The sequence below is a fragment of the Aphelocoma coerulescens genome, chromosome 2 (assembly GCF_041296385.1).
Source record: "Aphelocoma coerulescens isolate FSJ_1873_10779 chromosome 2, UR_Acoe_1.0, whole genome shotgun sequence".
Classification (NCBI taxonomy): Eukaryota; Metazoa; Chordata; class Aves; order Passeriformes; family Corvidae; genus Aphelocoma; species Aphelocoma coerulescens.
Window position 1 is genome coordinate 72221866 of NC_091015.1, and position 21938 is coordinate 72243803.

The window sequence follows — 21938 nt, forward strand, 5'->3', positions numbered from 1 at the left end:
GTAGTTACATACAAAATCTCTTGCATAAGGAGTAGATAGCACTCAAAGCCTTGCACTTTAATAACCAACACAGTAGTGTACAGCTTCTCACAACAAAACCTCTGGCACACAGATGAGGTGCTCTCCTCTCTTTGCAGGTTGAGCCCAGTACAGGCTTTTAAAACAGCTGAACTTCTGAACCATTTTACAATAGACTACTGGACTTCCAACAGAGCCATTCTGGTGTGTGGGAAGTGCTGGGGGATCTTCTTGGCAACAACTGCACCCACAGGAAACCTCACCAAAAACGGCATGGTGGTATTTCAAGTCCTTTCTCTCCTGTGATACATTGTCTCATTTTATCAAGCTGGTACAATTTCAAAGAAGTAGTTCAGGCTCCATGAGACACACTTCGCTACCTCACAGTGCATGTGTTTCCTTCCACAATAAGAAGGGTCCACTGCTTGTAGGTATTTAAAACTGCAACTTTTGCAACCATCCCCTAAACCCTCTGCACCTAATGGCCAAAATAGGGGGAAGAAGAGTTCTGAGGGACAACTTGTAACTTCAGTTAATCTCCAAACTAGGGAACTGAGACCAAATTGATTTTCAGGTCCTGCACATCTACCACACCCGCAATCCAACCCTCTGGCTGGTCAACCTCCAGGAACACATCAGCTCCCCAAACCTTAGACCTGCCTGACCCAGTGTAAATGGAAAGGAAATCCAAAGTGCCCAGATCAAAAGAGAATGGGGGCATGTTCTAACATAGTTTCCACAGATCATTTTAGGAGGTGGCATATTATCTCTGAAAAAGTCCGACAACTATATAAGCTAACAATTAAGTTAACATTATTAAATGGGTTCAAAAAAATCCCGAACAACTAATGGTCCTTTATTACGTACTTGAAGGAAAGCTGAAAGATAAATAACAAAGGAAAAAGAAAACCCCAAGCAAACATATTAATGTATAGACTGTGCATCAAAGAAAAGCTTCCACCCAGGAACCATTTTAGAAGCAGCATCACACATCTCACCAGCAGAGTAATTTTCACGTGCTAAGACTGTAGTAAAACACTTCTACATGGAGCTTTAGAAAAAGAACCCCTTTTTTGTTAAGGATAATGGATAATTGGAACAGTTTACGAAGGATGACTGGCAAATTGCTGTTACTGAAGGTTTCTAAGAACAGTTTCTAAGTCAGTCATGATACAGGGCTGTTTCCAGCTCAGGTACAGAGAAGAACATATTAGCCTGTTTTTCATGACCCAATGCAGCACTTGAAATTTTTGTCAATGTGCACCAAAAGCTAGGGAAGTCTTAGACTCCCCAAAATAAAAACAAGATGATAGAAAATGTTGAAATCACTGGATCAGCACGGCATTCATATGCCTGCCCAGCCTAGGCGCACTTTGCAAAGCTTAGTGGGGATTTTGCTACTGTCACCCCCTGCTCCAGTAGAGGAGGTTTCCTCCTCTGAACCTTCTCAGACCTGTGGTATATACCTTGTATCCTTCTGCCCTATTAGGATCCAAGATGCTCACAAGGTCAGGCAGGCTGCTTGCTTTGTTCAAAAAGCACAGAGAACCTCTTCAGGTTCTCCCTGTGCATTTCCTGCCCGTTGGAATAACGGTATAGGAAACAAGTTGCTATCTTACCTGCCTCTCCTTCCTGCCAAGTATGCCATGAGATCCAAGTGGTAGTCCTATCTTTTCTTTCTAAGTCCTGAATACACTGCAGCCCAGTATAAACCAAAGATTACATTCTGTTTTCATCAAATGCTGTGTCAGGATATGTGATGAGGGAAAATTTAAAAAAAAAAGGAACCAAAGTTAGCTTTTGAACCTCCAGACATGTTCTTACATCAAGGCTATTGCAAATGACCTTGCACTCAAATTACCCTTTTCCAACTTACTGCATCCCTGCTCCTTTTGTGTGTCCTGTTACCCAGAAGCTTTCAGGATTCACCAAGGCTTCTGTGAAACTTCCAACCTGCAACATATTGCCCCTGTCCATAATTTACTCATCTGAATTAGAAAAGCCAAAGCCCTTGAATATGGCAAGAGAAGGGAAGGGAAAAAGAAAAACTACTACAGAAGTGCCAGCAGCACAAGGAAAAACAGGGGAAATGTGGGTTCTTCATGTGAAAAGGCCAAGGGACCTGGTGGCAAAGGACATGGATAAAACTGAGGTACTTCACTGTTAAGACTTGTCTTCAGAAATCCCAGATCCTCGAGACCAATGGGAAAGTCTGGAGAAAGGAAGACTTACTGTTGGTGGAGAAGGATCTGGTTAGGATCAGACTTAAACTCTCCATGCTCGAGGCCTTGGGGCCTAACTGGATCTACCCAAAAGTGCTGAGAGAAATAGTCAGTGCCATTTTGAGGGTGCCCTCAATCTATGAAATGTCACAGCAACTGGCAGACTTTCTCAAAGACCAAAAGAAAACAAATGTCCCTTTGAGAAGGGCAAGAAGGACAATCCAAGGAACTAGAGATCAGCCAGTCCTCACTTTAATCCATAGGAAGGTGATGAAGCAAGTAATCCTGGAAACCATTTCAGAGGGATCTCAGCAAAATGGAGACTGAGGTGACAGGAATCTTACAAAGTTCAAAGAGAAATGACAAGTCCCACCCCTGGGCAGGAATAATTCCAGGCACCTCTATCATATGAGGGAGACCAAGAAAGCTGAGACTGCCCAGTCCAGAAAAAAGACAACTTGGGAGATCTTATCAGCAACCTCACACCAGTGGTAATGTGGGACAGGAAGGGAGGGCAGGCAGGAAGGTTGACACAAATCTCAAGACAATTCCAAGTAACCATTGGGGTATCTCCTACTAGAAGCACAAGAAAAGCATAAAGCTGTAGCATTTAGTATGAGGGGGTCTTCCATCAAAAATTAAAGCTGTCAGCTTATAATTAGAGAAACTAATGTATAACTGCAGTGACTGTAAATAGAAATGTCACACATTAGATTTTATAAGATTCATTTTTTTCTAATCACACTTAGTATGTGATTTATGAAGACAGCAATTACATTAATACAGCTAAACAGTGGTTCGTATCATTTTATACTGGCCTTGCTAAAGAATCAGATTCCTTTATCTCAACATTTCTACAAAATTGACTCCATGGAACCACATCCATCAGTAGGAAACAGACTGGAATGATGAAGAAAGCAAGCTGGTTTATAGCAGCATGAAAAATTTACAGGTTACCATAAGATTACAGATTTCATGTGATATAAAGACAAAAAGTCCGCAAAGAATGCCAATAAACTAGTATCTTTTTTCTAACTCATCTCCCACATGAGCGCAGAATAATCCCTAAACAGGAATCTGGGGGTGAAGCACAGGACACTCATCTCAGGCAGTGGAAGAGTGTTTCCTACACACATTGTAGAGATATACAGTTCTTTGACAATACGTAAGACTAGAGAACTTTTTTTTTAGATAAACATCTCCTGCTGATTAGAACAAATGCTTTGATAAATCCAGGTGTTTATTCTAGCAGCAGGAAGGAGTGACAATGATAACATTTCCTCCTTACTCTCAGGCATAACAAATTTTTAAAAACTCCCATGTTCCACCACAAAAGACATTTGTCAGCATTTTCTTTCCATACACAAGAAAAGACTACACTAAACTGGCTGAAATAAATGAATGCATTTATGGTGGTATTCTCACGGGGACCAACAAGGCACATGGTAAAATCAAGGATTTGATTTTACATTCTCTGTGATGATAAAAGCCAAATAATACATCTAATTGTGAAAAATGTCACAGAAAATATGACAACAGAGGAATCCCTTAGAAAAGCTATCTCAGTCCTTGATCTTTGCATTCACTTTCCTTGAAATATATTTGTTAACGAGAACAAATAATCACCCAGTCAGCATTGACCCAAAAATGTGTTAAAGATACCACAACTGTCCTACTAAATAAATTGTCTGCTGAGCAACCCAAGCAGAGAAAATAAACATATGGTATTAGAAGTTTTATTTCGTTACTTTCTTAGACCTTGATTCTTCAGCACCTTCAGAAGTCAAAGAGCACAGCATGCAAAAATCATTTGAAAATAGTGGTTATTATGGATGTAAAAGGTGACAGCACTCCTGCTGGGAACTCTTTAGTCCCCAACTCAGAATAAACAAAATATACTCAAAATAATGCTGCCACTTACTTACATGTCATGAATCTGGCTGAAAGAGGCACCTGTTTTGGAATTAAGATCTCTCCCATCCTTCTAAATCCCTCACCACTGTTCAAAAAAAGTTGCTACAAACAGTAGCTCTGCAGCACTGGCATGTGCAAGTCAAATGCCCGAAAAGGAGCTGGCAGGATCAAAATACAATGGAAATAAAATACCATGATCACAGACCTCACTGAATGGCCTCATTTGTGTGCATCAATGAAAGTCCCTGGAATAAAAGGCCTTCATTAAAGTCAGAGATGAAGTCATAAAGCACACGATTAGATACATTTCTGGTTTATTTCATTTACTAGTTGTGGTGGGGTTTTTTGGTTGGATAGGTTTGGTTTTATTTTTTTGGTGGTGGTGGTTTTTTGGTTTTTTGCTTGCTTTTTGAGGGGTGAGAAGGACTTTTTTTTTGAGTTCTTTTTAAGATATCCAGAACATATGATGAGATTACTATCTTTCAATCCCAGATATCTAAGCAGATTTCTTTTCCAAGCTGTAAGGCAAGGAAACACGCCAAGGAAGATGGAAATTCCTGAAGATTCTTAACTTGTTGGGTAGTAGTTAAATATTTAGATGTTTTCCTCCTTCCTAGCCATGACTTCTTTTTTCCATCATTTCACTGGATTTAATTCTTTTCCTACAGAGTGATTTATGAAAAACAACAGCTAGCCAGCAGCAGAAACAGCAACAGCATGAGCTCCAGGTGTTAGGAAAAACCCCTACATAATTAATTTTCTCTTTGATATATTATCACTTCCCCAAAAATATTATGCTTGCAGATCCAAAGATCTATCAATCCCAATGCAGTTTTAATCCATGAGTAACATTTTCCTTTGTCTTGGGTGAGACCGTATTTCCCAGGAAATACAGATAGCAGGATTCAAAAATGGATTGTTCTGTGGCAACTAATAATATATCAAGTGGTGCTTCAAGACTGACACAGTCTGGTGGTGTTGTTTTAAGGCAGAATCTAGTAAAACAGATGGCATTGGATTTCACACTCCTTTGTCAACTCAGTTCACCAATGAGCTGACACATTGATTTTTCCATTGTTTTTTACAACCTCCAAGAAGTTACAAAAATTCAAATCTAAATTCAGCTTTAAGGGGTATTATAGGCCCCTTGGTAGTTTTGCCAGTTTTAACATGTTCATGTAACAGACCATATAATTCTGCAAGTTGATTCTCGGTGCCTATAGCAGCACTTGAAGTTGAGATGGTTTTCTGTTGGTTAAACCTTCTCATGGAGAGACCTGAAATTCATAACTGGAGTAAGTTTATTTTTCTTCACGGTGATATACACTTCTCCTAAATAAGTATTCTGGTATTACATATACACAATTTATCATCTGCAAAATGGCATCTCTTCCAGAAATATGGAAGCCTTTTAAATAAAATGATCAACTGCCAAAAGTTGACTGGGGCAGGGAATTTTCTTCTCACTCCAAGTAAGAATACAGAAAGCGATCAAGCAAGATGGGGTACCTGAGGATAACTTGGCACTGTAGTAAAGGATGAGCTGGAAAAAGCCATGCCAAGAGATCCCGGAAGCCTCAGAATGCAGACTTAAACAGTCTCAAAAGCAAAAAGAGATACATGGAAAGCTTTTGTAAAGTTGCAACATATGTAAATGCCAGGGGATGAAGACTAACAGAAGTCCAGTTTCCAAGATGTGTTGTTGAGTCCATTTACATAAGCACTGAGGAGCTATACAATTATATCCTTATCACTGGAATAACTGTTTCAAAGAACAGGCAGAACATTCAGGATCTCCTGCAAAGCTGAATTCAAACTGAAAGCCTATATTTTTTTTTTCTTCTCTAATCAAAAAATTCCCAAAATGTGATACACAAGCTTCTCCAAATGTATGTGCAGAGCAAGAACCTCAGTTGACTTCTGCTCTCCAACAAAGAGCCAGGATCTGCTGTCTTGACATGCAGGTCTGGGAATTGCATACAACCAACCCTGGCCTGCACAGGAACAAGGTCTGTGTCCCCATCCTTGCAAAAAGCAAAACAAATATCACTGCCTCCACCACCCATAATCCACACCCCAAGTGTGCCTGGAAACTTCTGTTCCAGCCTCAAAAAATCCATATATACCAGTCCAAGTGTGCCCTCCACATTTCCATGGTGATTTTTTTTCCCCCATCTCTTCAGTAAAATGTTTTTTAAATCTATCAGCACGAACAATATATATGATATTTTTAGAGAAAAACAGCTTTCTCCCCCTGCTCTTTTTGAAGAGACAAAGTTAAAAGAGCATTTCTAGTTTGAACAAAATGCGTGAGGCAATGAAGACTAACAGAAGTCCAGTTTCCAAGACGTGTTGTTGAGTGCATTTACATAAGCACTGAAGAGCTATATAATTATATCCTTATCACTGGAATAACTGTTTCAAAGAACAGGCAGAACATTCTGCTTTACAGATAAAAAGAGAGAGAGAGAATACCTTCTTCCTTTAACATAGCTCCATTTTTGAAAGCTGGCAGATATTTCATTTGCAGCTTTCTCTTGAAGAATGATCAAGTTGGAGAGATGCTGCTGGCGGCAGCTCTGAAAGAATGAAGAACATCAACAAACAGCCTATCTGCTTTTTTAATCCTAACACTTTCAAATTGAAGGAATTAAGATTCCATTATTCCCCCTCTGAATCTAAACAAGGATACTTTGAAGCAAGAACCAACTAAGATAACTTGTTTAATATCCCAAGTGCTCTGCATGTAAGAGATTGCTTTCTGCATTCTTGAGGGAAAAAACCTCTGAAGGACAGGAGCTGGCAGAATAAGGCAACCATATCCAATACAGTAAAAATGAAGTGTACACAATACATGTCCACACTGCACCTTCAAGACATCAGTGTAAAACACACTTCACAGCAACCAGAGAGTTAGTGTCTTAGTCTTTCCCTATACTTTACCCACCCCCATGGAAGATCTGACCATCTCAACCCCCACTGAGGAAACCCTGCCATTGACACCATGAAGAGGGGGTGGCAGAGGCACAGAAGGCCTCTTGCAGAGGGACAAATTTAAAAAGCTTTGATTAAATTTTCCATGGCAACCCAAATCAGTGGCAATATTCCTTCCCTTTAAAAGAGGGTTATCAGGACTTCATTTCATTCTCTTCACCAGCTGAGAAATATTTCAAAACTAAATGAAAACTGGCAAGTGCAGAAAGCAGCCACTGCCCTTCACCCCCCTGTAACACATACAGTTGTTTAAGGACAGCACTATACTGTACTGCAATTTTTGACAGAATTTGTTTCCTCCTTTTTTACCACACAAAAAAATCTGGACACTGGGGAGAAAAAGTGAGTAGTTCTGGCCTGAAAATAAATAAAAACCTTGCCAGAAAGAAATTCACATAAAACCTACCTAGAATGATGTACATGTTGCATGTGGCCTAATGTAGAGGCAGCCACATACTAAAAATCTGAATAGGCTGTTTTTCAATGAATAAAGTCTTTTAAAACACAGTAATAATATTGGGAGGAGAAAGACGGGACAACAGAGTTGGGCAGAGAGGTGGGAAATCAAATTATGCTTAAACACTGCACTTCTAAGCATGATTTCATTCAAAGACAAACTGGGCTGCAATGTGTATTTTTAGCTCCTAAGTGGGTGCTCATATGCCATATGTAGCTTTTTACCACAAAGTGTTGTGTCCTAAATATAGGCTCATGCTCCTGTTCACAGTGCAATTGTGGAAATCCTTGCTCCAGTCTGAAGCCACAGGGGAAGCAGAAGCTCCTAGCAGCAATGACTGAGGTTAGAAATCCTCCCCCAAAAGCCTAGCCAACTTTCTTCAAGACTTGTATTAAGTTAGAACTTAAAGGGTTTTAAGGATCCTTTATTCAGTGCCCAGATTCTCTTTAATCACAGCTCATTTGCTTCCCTTGCCAACACTTCCTAAATTCCCTCTCTCTCTCATCTTTTCTCCTAAGATATCCCTGTGAAGGCTGTCTCCGGTGTTTTTCAGGGGAGGGGTGTGTAAAGGAGACATGGCAGCTGAAACCGTTCACAGAACCGTAACAGTGCCATAATAGAAAGGACCTCTCTGAGGAAAAAAACATAAGCAGCTTTTAACACAAAGATTGGAAAAGAATAGATCACTAGGACTGGAATGAGGTGGAGGAGTCTGGCAAATTCAATCTTTCAGAAGAGGAATGGCTCTATTTGGAGCAGAGATACAGCCAGTGGCAACATCCTGCCTTTCTTTTTTTTTTTTTTTTTTAAGTAGGCTTAAAATCACCCAGTACAGAGAGGAAACAAATAAAAGAACTGGCTTAAAGGTTAGACCACCAACATCAGTAAAAGAAAAGATGTCTACTTGTCTATAGTTTCCATTCAGTTGCCTATATTTTTACACAAAAAGTATAAACAACCCTCACTTAACTGCAAAGCAATGTTCACCTCTGCATCTACCCAGGGCTGCTGCAGTGCTGCAGGAAAGCGTTGTGACAGGCTATGAAGGGGCAGGGGGAGGGAGGAGGGGGACAAGGAAGAAATGGCAGAGAGGAGCATGGAACCTCCAGATGTGAAACGTTAATGACTATCACACCTCCCACCCCAGCCATCCGCAAGAGCCCGGCTTTGCAGCCAGCACGACCTTGAGGCCCACTGTAGCGCCTCAAACTGCACCTGCGTGGGATTAAGTATCCTGATAGTGAGTGATAGCCCTGCCAGCTCAGGCTGAAACAGCTTTCAGCAGATCAAACAGCAGCAGGATGAGGAGGAGGAGGAAGAAAAAGCAGCAGAAGGAAGAGCAGAGCAGTGCCTTCCCAGCTGGAAAGAATAAGCAATAATATTGATTTAGGTTGCTAAACTTGTCCAAGGCACCACCTCCAAAAACCTGTGCATGAAATTCTTACACGTATGTTTGGATCACTGCTGGTTGCAGCTCACCCAAGAGCTACAGCCTGACAGATGTGTATCTAGATTGTAATTCGGACATATCCCCCACGCAGCTTGTAATTACGTTTTCACCTTCCTTTGAATCAGCAGGTTTATGGTTACTGGCCATTTGAAATTCAGATGTGTATGGGCAGAAGAGATCTAGCATTAAGAAATTTTCTAAGGCATCAGTCAGGCTGCTTGGTTCAAATATTGCTAATAGTCCTAAAAAGAATCTGTAACATAGCGGCATTCAAAATATTCCTGAGCAGTCACATGAGCTGAGTTAGCCATGATTTTTTTAGTCCCTTGGAAATACAACTCCTGCAACTACACAGGGGGCTACAGCATCAGTTGAAGAGTCACTTCTGGTCAGTTGAGAGAGAGAGATTACAGAAAGGGAGATTTTATTAAAAATGGAAGAAAAGTATTGCAATAACCCTTTTCCAATATGTTTCTACTTACACAATTAAAGTCATTCTACCTGAAGGCGTTGTTTGAAAATAGCATTTCCAAACTTTCAGAAAAAAGCAATGCTATTGCTAGATTAGAGCAAGAAGCATAGACTGTGAGAAAGTCCAATTAATGCTAAAATTCAAGAGGTTTTCCTTTTTTTTTTTTTGTTCTCTTTGCATCTTTTATTAAGAGCAGATTATCACTTCTTAGAATTTCTATTTCCACCCAAAAGTGATAGAAATATTGACTGATTTGACCTGCATGTCATGGCAAATGGGCGTGCTTAATAAAATAACCTTGAAATGCATTCATAATCTTACAGTTCAACACTGGGTAAAAAAACAGTGTAGTACTCATACAGTGACCTAGCTTCAAGAAGAACAGGTGAATGGAAACCTGAATGTTTCCATAAAGCTACCTTTTATTCCACTTATCTGCATCTATTCATTCTCCCAAATACACACTCCTCACCTCTAAGCTTGCAGTCATAGCAGGTGAGGCATAAACACTAACTTAGATCACCTATTTTATTAGCAATTAATTCAGAGGAAAGTCAACTGCTTACACACCACTGTTAAGAGAAGAAAGCAGAGAGGGAGGCCACAGGTGCACTTTTATGTTTGCTGAGACAAAATATTGACAGGCTCAAGAAAAGGCCTAGATGTCCTCCAAAACTCAGGAAGTGCAATAATGCCCTAAAAGTGTGCTGCTATGAAATGGAATTTATACACACAAATAAGGAAAGCTGATCTGTTCATCTGCTGGGTGACATACTGATCACTTTTGAGTGACATCAGAATGACATCAGTAGCAGCCAATCCCAGTGCTCCATATGTATCTGGTGTTCTTGCACTATTCCATATTTACAGATAAATACTACGAGGGTGTTAATCGTAAGCTGTGTTTTTCTTCCTCATCATGCTCTAAATAAAGCAGCTGTTTCCATCCAGCATCAAACCTGACCAAAAAATATTTAAAAAAATAAAAGAAATTAAAAAACGCAGTCTCTCATCTCAGTGTGTTCTCTGACAAATTCAGAAACAATACATGGAAAGCGGGGGAGAGCAGCTGGAGTTATATGTCACCGCTTCCTGAAAACCTGTAGGCAGCCGAGAGCTTCAGCTCAGCTCTTCCTTGGCTGGGAGATGGCAACACATGAGAAAAAAGCAGGTAGGGTCAAACATTAGGTCAAGGCTTTTGTTGTCACTAAAAAAAACAAATGCGATTGTTATTTCCATCTAAGGCATTTTAAACTGTCTGAACAACTGAAGTACCGTTCCTCTTCCTCCACCATCACTGCGTCCTCTGACATGTTTTGAGGGGGAAAAGCTTTTGTAAGGCAGAAGTACAGCCTGCTTCTCACTGACAGAGCACACAGTCTCAGGCAGGTGCAGCAAGAACAGTTCGGGCAGACCACGCAAGGCTACAGCTCCACACACACCAGCACCCAGGCTCCCACAGCTGGCCCTGGGGGCACAGCAAAGGCCAACAACCTGCACATCTGTAATTGCCAGAGTCTCTGTGCTCCCGAGCTGGGTGCTGCTGAAGGCTGGACCTTTGGCAGCTTGCTGCTTTGGCAAAGCCATCACGTAGCAGGGGTGATGCAGGGGTTTTCCTTCGCTGACTGGAAGTGGTGTTCCTTGCAAAAGAAAAATTTGTGAAGTTTTCTTGGTGCCAAGCAAAACCAAAACCAACCTGCCACTCTCCCATAAACATGCCCATGAACTGACCACCTGGAAGCATGTGTGTGTGAAGGTGTGTGCCTAGGCATGCACACACACACTCTGGGCATACGCAAGCCTAGCAATAGACTCCTTTTCCAATTTTCAAACCTTTACCACAAGAACAGGGTTTCTGAGGAAGCAGCTGTAGCTGGAAGCAAACATGAGGCTGAGTTCAGGACACTGGCTTTGAGGTGAACTGGCATCTCTCAGACTGGTGGCCCATTTTCACCAACAATTTTAGCAAATATACAAAGGAAAAAAGAAATGGCCAAAACTAACTTCAAATGTATCTCATACAGGTACTTTGAAACATACTGTTTCACCATTCATGCAAAATCCATATATAAGCATTCCGATTATGTTATGCACCACCTTATAATTAACATGGCTCAAAGGAGCAGAGGGTGCCATATAAATATAAACCTAATGAGCTGACTTAAAAGGCAGAACACATAACACAAAAACACAGTTTTTATTGGCCAGTACTTTATTCCTGTGCCACTTAATCAAACCCAGCTCATTTTACTCGTACTATATTGCTCAGAGCAAAAGCCTAGTGAGCTGGCTCTGCCATTTAACTACATTTTGTTCAGCTATGCCTATTCCCTGGCTGTGATAATACATATATTCATTACATGTAAATAGCACCACATTATAACCAAATACAACTGAACTGCATCATATTATGATTAAAATATATATTAGTGCCAAAGATGTAATTGCCTTCTTTCCTCCAGGACATTCTCTCCTAGTCCAGGAGCCCACATTATAGCCCATCAAGATAGCTTTATTGCTTCAGGAAGGGAAATTCCAGTCTCCTACCAGGCTCTCTCTTTATATTCTTTGTGGGAACGATTCATGGATGAAGGTACAGGAACTGTACCTGTGTCCACAGCTCAGAGAGCCACTCAGCACCATACAAAGAGTATTACAGAATAAATTGGGATGCTTTTAAAACAAAGCTTGAGGGCGGAAAAAAGAAAAATGCGTATCAGGCAGTAGGGCCTAGAGTTACAGCCTAAACCCCATGAGGGAGATTTTAGATAACACGGAAATTTGCTGCAAGAAGGGAATTAGTTTCTAACAGCACACGGAAGGAAATACAGTAAAAGCCTGCTTTCCAAGCCTGTGCTTCCAAAGGATATAAGTACTTTCTCAGAAGTTGACAGCTCATCTCCAGGAAGCTGCATAACCAACAAGGTCCACTCATATTGGGGGGGCTAAACCTGAACAATCAAGATGATTTATAGTATCAGTTAGGGAAAGTTATCCAGATATACTATTTTCACCACATTCACAGCACTTTTCTATTCTTGTTCTCCAAAATATCCAAAATTCTAAAACTTAACCATGAAAATATAAAAACGGGTTTACTTAACAATATCACAAAACTATCCAGCTTCTGTGTTTCCCTAAAAGGAAAAAAAAACAGCCAGTGATCAGAACTGTGTTTAGTATGCACTTACAGCTAAAAACAATTTAAAGACCAATGCCTTTTACCTCAATGTTTTATAATTCTCCATATTTTATACTACCTTATAAATGTTGGTACATAAAATCTCACTTATCATTATGTCTGTTCAAAGCCTCATTATGTGAGTTCAAAGCTTTCTTATAAAGTCATCTGCAAACACCACTATATGAAAAGTGAATAGCAAGAACATTGTTCTTGTAACTCTTAGAGGGGAACAGAAAGGTAAGACCTTAAATGAAGGAAAATGACAAACATACTTACCATTCATTCCCTGCCTTACTGATCAGAACAACTTCCACCAATAGGCCACAGTCCTGCATTCATCCCCTCTAACCTGTGTCTCTTCCAGAACTGTTGAAGCATTCACAAATACATTTGTGAATTAAGGAAGCAAATTAAGTAAATTTAGGCTAGAACATTTGGACTACTATTTTCTAATGATGAAATATACTTCAGTAGCTGAAGGGCAGGACTTCTGGCTAATACAGTCATTACAGCTTTTAGATAAAAACAACCCCCAATAAATAGGGCCTGGTTTCCCTGACTTTCAGGGGGAGGGAGACATTTTGTTTCTAGTGTTTCTGGGGGTTTTTTGATTTGGTGTTGGTTTTGGGTTGTTTTTTTTGGGGGGAGGGGGTTAGTTTTAGGGTTGGTTTGTTTTGGTAATTCTTTGAGAGAGAGGGGGAGTACATGTGCTATAGTTCTCATAACCTGCAGAAATCTGCAAAATATTAAAACAGTGATGTAGCTTATGCATTCGAACTTCTCTGTAAAACCCTCCAGTATTCACATTTCATACTATTTAGTCAAACAGAAAATCCGTAGCTAATGTAGACGGAGCAGGGTTTCACAGAAAGGCTTTTCATTCTTCGCATGACCAGAAAACTTTTGCAATACGCTAAAAATAGACACTATAGACCAGTGACCTGGGCAGAATAATTAGAGGACTGAAACTTCAGGAAGGGTCCAAATTTAAGTAAGGAAATATGTAACAGCTGCACTTCAACTGCACAATAACAAACTTTTTCAATGACAAAGACTCTTTCTGTGCATTTTGCCATTTCCTGAACAAGCCTTCAGAAGAGACAGGAAGCCTGGCCATGCGGCTGCACAGTTGCTCTGACACTGGAAAGAATAAAGAATCGTGGTCATTATTATTTTAAGTTATACTACCAGAGCAGAATCTCAGTTCTTTTATTTGTAATGATTTGAACCAGCTTCTATAAACTCTTATTGAAAATGCCTCTGATTTAAATCATGTGATAAAATAAGATTCTGCTGGCAAACCTGCTTTCTCCTGCTCTCACATGCACACATCCCACAAAGAAACCAATGCAGCTCTTCCAACACTTGCTGTGTTGGAGGAGAAAGAAGGGCAAGACCGCATGAGAGAAGTAGTTCTGGGTTATATCACAGACACCCACTCTAAAACAGAAAACAATATGAACAGTAGGAAAGCAATTTCCATTCTTACAAAAATATGTCTCAGTTCATTTCAAAAAGCACTAAAATCTCATCCTTTTACCCAATCATTTTCTAATATTAGCTAGGCCAATCTGAGGGTGCGTGTTACAGTATCAGCATTCAGAGACAGGAAAAAAAATAAGCAATTTATCCAGCTGTTTATTCATAACCGGTCCCCGAAGGACAGCTACTGAACAAGTGCTGGCAAGCCCCTCTGGAGGCGTGCCAGCCGCCAAAACCTCTCCACCATGCCAGAAGTTCAGCAGCACACGCGTGCTCTAGCACTGCCTTGCCAGAAAGCAGTGACACACACACCCCCTCCTCATATGGCTCCTTGGCTGGCTCACTGCATGGCAGCCACACAAGGCACCCAAAAACCAGCAGCGCTGTGTGGGCAGACACTCCAGAGGAGGAGGGAAGCCTCCAGCCATTCCCTCTGGGCTCAGACAGACAAGAGCAGATGCAATGAACCTCCCCATCCCTACCATGCTGCCCGGGTGAGTCACCAGCCAACCCACTCGCCCTGCCTTCAGCCTGGTGGAGCTGGAATAAGTGACTCGGTGGCTGGCCCTGCTGGGTTTGTGTGACTGGCATTCACACAGCTGGCTTCTCATAAAGCAAGCACTAGATTTTCATCCTATAAACTCCTTTCCACCAGAAAACAAAAGCCCCCAAAAGGCCAAAAGACAAACTATTGACAAAATCACTTCTAACACAGTTCATTCTCATAAGCCAGTCATCTTCAGACTCAAAATACAAATTTCCTGTTTTATGTTAGTTACTAGAATTCAATGCTGTAAGAGGAAACACTGGAAATTCTGCTGGTCAGTTTTCCTCTCTATAGCCATTGAAATCAACACTTTGTACATGTAATCAACTTTAAATGGGTTGGGTATCAAATATTTGACCCTCTGAACTTCCAAGATGAAGCATTATGTAGTACATCTTTAAAGGCAAATTACTATAATCAAAATACTTGCTTTTGTAACTAAACACATTTTTTTCTAAATTTTTTCCTTCCCAACACTACTGCTGTTTGCATTTTTCACTTCACAAGTGGCATCAGTTGGCAAGATATGCAAGAAAAGCCCCACAGACAGAAGCTTACTCAAAAACAGCTGCATGTTTAACTCCCAAACACAGCAGCAGCATGAATCCTGCTATCTACTTTTAGGAGGAGGAAAGGGTTATCTTCCCATTAAGGCTTCCTTGCAAGGACAACAAGAAAAGGTGCCAAATAATACCAAGTGTTCTGGCAGCAGGCTGTGAGGACAGATACTTGCCCATGGGCAACTCCACGCAAGAAATTCGCCCCACATCAGGTAGTTGCAGGGTGACCTAAATTACCTCATTAAGAACAGGATCCTGCTTGTCTCAACTTCATGTGCCCAGAAATGAGGCATCTCCATCTCCCCTGCAATGACAGATGAGCAAGGCAGCCTGTCTGGCGCAGGTCACCAGCTGAAAACACCTCTTCAGGGAGAGCAGAGATCCCCCTGCCTGCAGCTCTGCCAGGGACACTCCAACCTCCTTCATCCAGCTGAAGCAGGTTTGAATCATTCAGCCTCCTGCACCCAAGAGCCTGGTCTATTCAACCTCTTATTTTTATAACGCTGTTCTTTCATTTTTCTTAAGGTATATGATGATGCACATTCAGTTGGCTAAATGTATAAAATTTTTATTTTGTAGCCATAGAGATGTGAAATAAGTAACTACTGAAATGTATTCCAAGAGATATCATGACAGCATTATCAAGGAGGTGTTTTGTTTTCTTAATATTTTTATAAGTTAATTACATCTCCTATTCAAAAATACCTGAAGTATAAGTCCACAATGAAGGCTGAAACATAAGTAAGTTAAGTATTTTTTTAATATCAATAATGTTGCCTTTCTATCATTAGACTAATGGTTTTCATCATATTCCTTTGGACTGAAAGTTACTTTCGAGGGGGGAGGTGGAGTTTGCTCCAGGCTTAGTCCTTGGATGCCAAGTTTCAGTCAGCAATGAATTTTAACGGTGAAGTTATAAACCCTTGAAAGCTAAAATTTATAATGGAAATGCTGACACAGTAACAGCTATAGCTAACAGCACAGGTGACACCCCTCTAATACATTGATTCTCTGCCGTTAAACTATTCCTAGGGGCTTAAGATTTTGTGCATTTAGAAGTCTGACAAAAAAGATTTCTGTAATTGTATTCACTCAGGTTTGAAGTCAAAGGCTCTACGTATGCTCACCATTCCCACTTTGTGAAGAACCTGAAGTACCTGATCAGTAGGATGTGCCCCAGGTTTGGGTGTTGTTTTGGGTTTGTTTTGGGTTTGTTTTGGGTTTGTTTTGGGTTTTTTAGCAGGTTGACTATTTTGGAAAAGTACAGCGAAGAGGAGAACCTAATCAAGGCATATGAGCAGAGGACAGAAAGAAGAATGAATATACAACTTGAAGAATGTAAGAAATAGCAGGTGCGGAGAAACAAGGAAAAGAAAAAGGGATTTTAAAACAGCTAGGAATTGTAATTGTGAGCAGGAAGTGGAAAAGAAAATCTATGTTAATGAAAGAAAAAAGTGCACAAGAGAACAATAGCACTCCTGGGAGACAGTAGAGCAAGCAGACAGAACCACAGAACTGGAAAAGAGAAGGGGGAAAAAAGTATTTTTAATATAAACCTAACAAAATCATTGCTTAGATAAAAAGGACAGGCAGCATAAGGAGCAAAGAATCAGATTCATAAAAGCCTACTTTGGTTTTGCTGGGCTGGTTTTGTTGGTTGGTTGGTTGGTTGGGGTTTTTTCTGTATCCTCCTTCATACACTCAAATTGTATTCCATTTCTTTGGCAGAAGTCCAAAAATTCTGTCAATGCCAGGAAAGAGGTGACCAAAACATTTCACACTTTCAGCTGAAGTCAAACAGCTGCTTGTTTTGGGGTAAATCCTGACATTAATAAAGGACTTCTTTGATCTGCCTATCTCAATTGCAACAAAATATTGCTTGTATTTCAGATTCTGTGTTAATAAATGCCACTGCCATCCAAAATGACCATATAAGTGATGCTAGGGTGCTTTCAAAGCGAGATGGAGAGATTCACAGTCAAAAAACTCTGCAGGAGTCATTTCTGAACATATGCTCACCAAAAATATAGCATATGAAACTGAAGCTCCAGATGCTTACAGGTAAGCATAGTATTTCATGCAGCACAGGAAGAGGGATTTTTTATTTTGTTTTTAATAAACAGCATATGAACAAAAGAACAACACATACATAGGAATTAGGGGGAAAAAAAAAACCAAAACAGTATGACCTGAAGAAATCCAGACCAGGGACATGGCTGCAAAGGCCAGCACAAAGCAAGCTCCTTGTGCAGTATTATGAAGCTCTGAAAACTTCAAGAAGCCAGGAGTGGATCCTGAGGTTCCCCTGGATGCTCCACATCCACAGCTATTTTTATACATCCCCCAGAATTATGGAAGCACTATACTTGAAGCAGAAGCTTCTTCTCTTTCCACAGGCTAAGATAATGAGGCATTATTTTAAGAAATGGAAAAAAGCCCCTTCCCTCCCCTCCTCCCTAGCCACTGCATTTAATTTAAGGACACGTTATATGCAGTTAATAGCTCTGACAGTCCGCCAGGCCAAACAGCCATAAGCAGCAGTAATTCTTGAGCAGCTCTGAAGCTCAGTCTTAAATACCACTGGAGTCCCGTGTGCTGAGCTCTCCCTCCCAGTCAGGCTTATCCCGTGCTCTCACCACTATTACCCTCCTGCTTAAGAGCAAAGGGCTGCAGGGTAGAGGGTCAGGCAGTATATAAAGCCTGAATTAAGTTTTCAGTCAGTACACTGTGGAATGGCTATGCCATTTCCTCTTAAAAACCAAAACACTGGTGAATCTCAAGTGCACTGGGCATACTACATGACAGGAAAATGATCTTATTTAATCACTGGAAAAAAAAAGATGGCATGCAGGTTTCTGCTGGTGTGCTACTGTAACATTTGGCACAATCTCACTGGAAGGATTGTGTCATGCTGACAGATTAATGAGCTCTAAAAGAAATGAACAGATAAATACAGAATAAGCAAGTGACCTGCACTGACAGAGTTACTGCAAGTAGAGGCTCCATGTCTCGCCTGTATTTGTCTGTGCTCAGCAGACTCAACAGATGAGAAAACATAAATGGAACAAAGCCAGGATATAACTTTACAGACAGAGACAATAATTTTATAAAAATTATGCTTTACCCCACCAATTGAACAGGTTTCATATATACTGAGAGAGAAAGAAATAACTGACCTAATAAATTATATTAAGGGAAAGATAAATCCTCTCTTTCCCTTCTTTCCATTCCTTAAACAGTAACTTTTTAACTCAATGGTACTTTGTATCACTTCAGGTTCATGATTTAACCTATCGAATTAATGCAACATACATTCTCTTTTCTATAAGAAACTAAAAAAGAATAATTTAAAGTTCTTCTGTAAGTTTAACCAGTAAATTGATTTCTAATACTTTGCCTATGCAAATAAAAAGCACTAAATTAAACAGAGTAAGTAGGAAATCCTGGTACCAATGGGATGTCTTGTGTTCATTATCTATTCCTGAATTGTGTTATCTGACCAAAAATCACCTATTCTAAAGCCAAATAAGGAAATCTATAGTTCACAAAACTTTATAAAGTAATTAAAACCAGGAGAACAATCTGAACTGCTCCTGACTACACCAGAAAATTGGAACAAACAATCTAGCTCAAGACTATTGAGAAATAAGAAATAAAAGGAAAATGTTGAAGTATTTCAGAAAGAATGAGAAAGAAAATTTCAATTCCCATATCCAACTATTCAAAGACAACAAACCCCAAAAGCATAAATCTCAGTCAGCTTAAAAAATGTGAAAAGCATGGCTTCCTATTTCAGTCAAACCTCTTTGCTCACCCCTAAATCAGTATTTTCTAAGATGCTTTGGAAAAAAAATTAAAATTGAATCAAAGAAAAAAAAACTGTAGTCCTGAAGTGCTGGCACTTCCACAATTTTCCAAACATGCTGTGCAGCTGTGATTTGTTTGTGTTCTCTCCTTTCGGGACAGTGAACAAGTTTCAGAATATGTATTCCTGTGATGAACTGCTGGAGACAGTCACAGCCGAACGCAGGCAGTACCAGTGCAGGAGACGCCGCAGTTATTCCCTTGACACTGCCCATCGTTGCTCCTGGCAGCTGACCACCCAGCAGGAGGCTGGGTTAGCCTCAACAGAATGCTGCTCTGAACTTAAAAACACCAGTTTGGGTTTACTGTGCTGAGCTGGGAGCAATTGAGATGAAGGAGAAGTTTCACGGGGGATTTTCCAGCTGAAAAGAGTCTCCCCAGGGGAAGTGAAGGGCAAAATACGTCAACATTTTATCATTTTGGTCACCTGAGTTTAGCTCTGCTCTGATCCTGAGCTGACATGAGGCATACAGCAAAGGCAGAGCTTACTGTAATGATAACAGCATGCAGAAGGTAACAGCAGCTATGCCAACCACAATCTTAACTAATTATTTATCCAACAAGATGAATGCAAAATTGCAGAAGTTAGGGACTACTAACTTCACTACCAGTGAACACTGCTGCACACCGTCAGCATCTTCCTGCATTTTTAAGGACATTAGGATCCAGAAGTTCAGAATCAATCATTTAGGTTTAAATGATATGGTCTTTAAAACCACAGAGTCCAACCATTAGCCAGGGACTGCCAAGTCCACCCCTAAACCACATCCGTAAGTGTCACATCTACACATCTTTTAAAGATCTCCATGAAGGTATTTCTGGTAAGCAAGTTTTGTGAGGAAAAAGCTCCTTCACATCCTGCAATCTTCAGTTTTTTACCTCCTCTAGCAACAGAGGTACCTGACACTGCAGATCGACCCTGTTACCTTTGCATTTGGTGGTATTGAACACAAAGGAAATGAGGTAAGTTCAAAGACTGAACCCAAGCAAGAGTAATGGACAATAAAGCAGTGTTGGCTTACAAAAAACAGCCTTCCACTTCTGCAGAGCTGCAGACAGGCATCTCTAAAATAATGTACTAAGGCAAAATAACAATATACCACCACAGCCGCAAGAGCCCTAAAATAGGAGCCTCAGCAGTTATTGTAACTAGACATCGATTATTTCTTGGATTATGCAGTCAGAAGATTTCTATTTCAGATTTCTTTCTGTTTATAGTCTATGCTCTAGGAGATCATCAACATCAACAAGCTATTCTCTGTTTAGGTAGCAGCAGCAACTTCTTTCTCTAACAGAATATACTGAAAATTAAGAAATTAAAAATTCAGGCAAGATTGCCTCAACAGTTCTTGGGTGCTCAGCAACTGTTCTAACACACTCTTCCATAATAGCATTCCTATGATAAGAGATTGTGATTCTTAAATAAACACACAGAACATTCAATGTAAGTATAAGCATAAGACACAGCTGATAATCCCTGTGAAGTTGCTTTTACTCAAAAAGTCTTGGGGGTGGTGGTGTGCTACGTGTAGAGCAGGTGATAATGCAACAATAGGTAAAGCAAGCTAAAGACACAACACCGCAATGAAACCTTTGAGCCTGAGGATCTTTGAGTCACATTTAATAGTAAATACTTCAATATCGCAACAGATTATCCCGTATTTTTCATCATACTTTCACAGCAATAGCAGGTCACCCTTTCAAGGCTTATGGGGAAGGAGGGAGAAGAAAGAGTAGTGCTCCTGACATTCTGTTTAATTCTGTGATGGCATTTTAAGTTCTAAGGCTATTAAATGGCAAGGTTGCAGGAAATTCACAGTGTATGCTATTACAGAAAGAAAGTTTAGCAGATCACCCAGTGACATGATGTATTTGGCAACTAAAAATTCAGGATCCTTTGGCCTAAAAAATGGGAAGGAGTCACCCCCCCTTCCCATATAATCAGAGGTATTCCCTGCATACCAGACAGCCAAGGCTTGGGGCATTTGCAAACAGCACTTTAAAGTTTATTGGCAGAAGTCAAAACACCTAGCTAGCAGATTATTTCTTTCTGTGCCTCCTATTACTTTAAAACTCCTGGTCTCTTCCTTTTTTCTGGGGACACTGACTGCAGAATGTTTATCTGGGAGGAGTGTGTGTTTGTTTTGTTGGGAGGTTTTTTAATGGTATTTGATGATTCCATTTAGTCCTCTCTGGGCAACAATTTTTTTCTAGTTAGTTTCAAATATAACATGGGTTTTGTTTGTTAGCTTTTGGAGAGAACTGGCTTTTAAATTATTGTGTAGGCATATTCTCTTCTCCAATCTGTGCCTTGTTGAGGGTCCTGCCTAAGGTTGTAATAGTATTACCGTGGCTTTGAGTTTACAGGGGCTGCACTAAGGCAGTCTGTTAAGAATGTAGGCATTAGAGGAAGAAAAGGCAGGTGGGTTTTGCTATTAGACCTAGGAACTAGTTTTAAGTCAAAGATGTGTTTGAGAGCCAGAGAGTTATTACAATGCTTTCTACTGTCACTGTTTATCTTTAACAAGCAGCATCTCCCCAGGTAGCCAGACTTCCAGATTTCCGTATCTCCATCATCGAAGTGAACTCAAAGTTCCCAAGACACAATATAAAAATGGAAGCACGCATCCAGCATTTCCTTGGTTCACAATTAAAGAAACTATGGAAAGTCAATCATTGGTCTCCATTTTGACCAAGTTTCTCCAGAAAACAAGGGACAGAACTACCAGCAAACCCAATGAATCTTCTCTATTTTGCAGAGCAGTCTCCTCTTC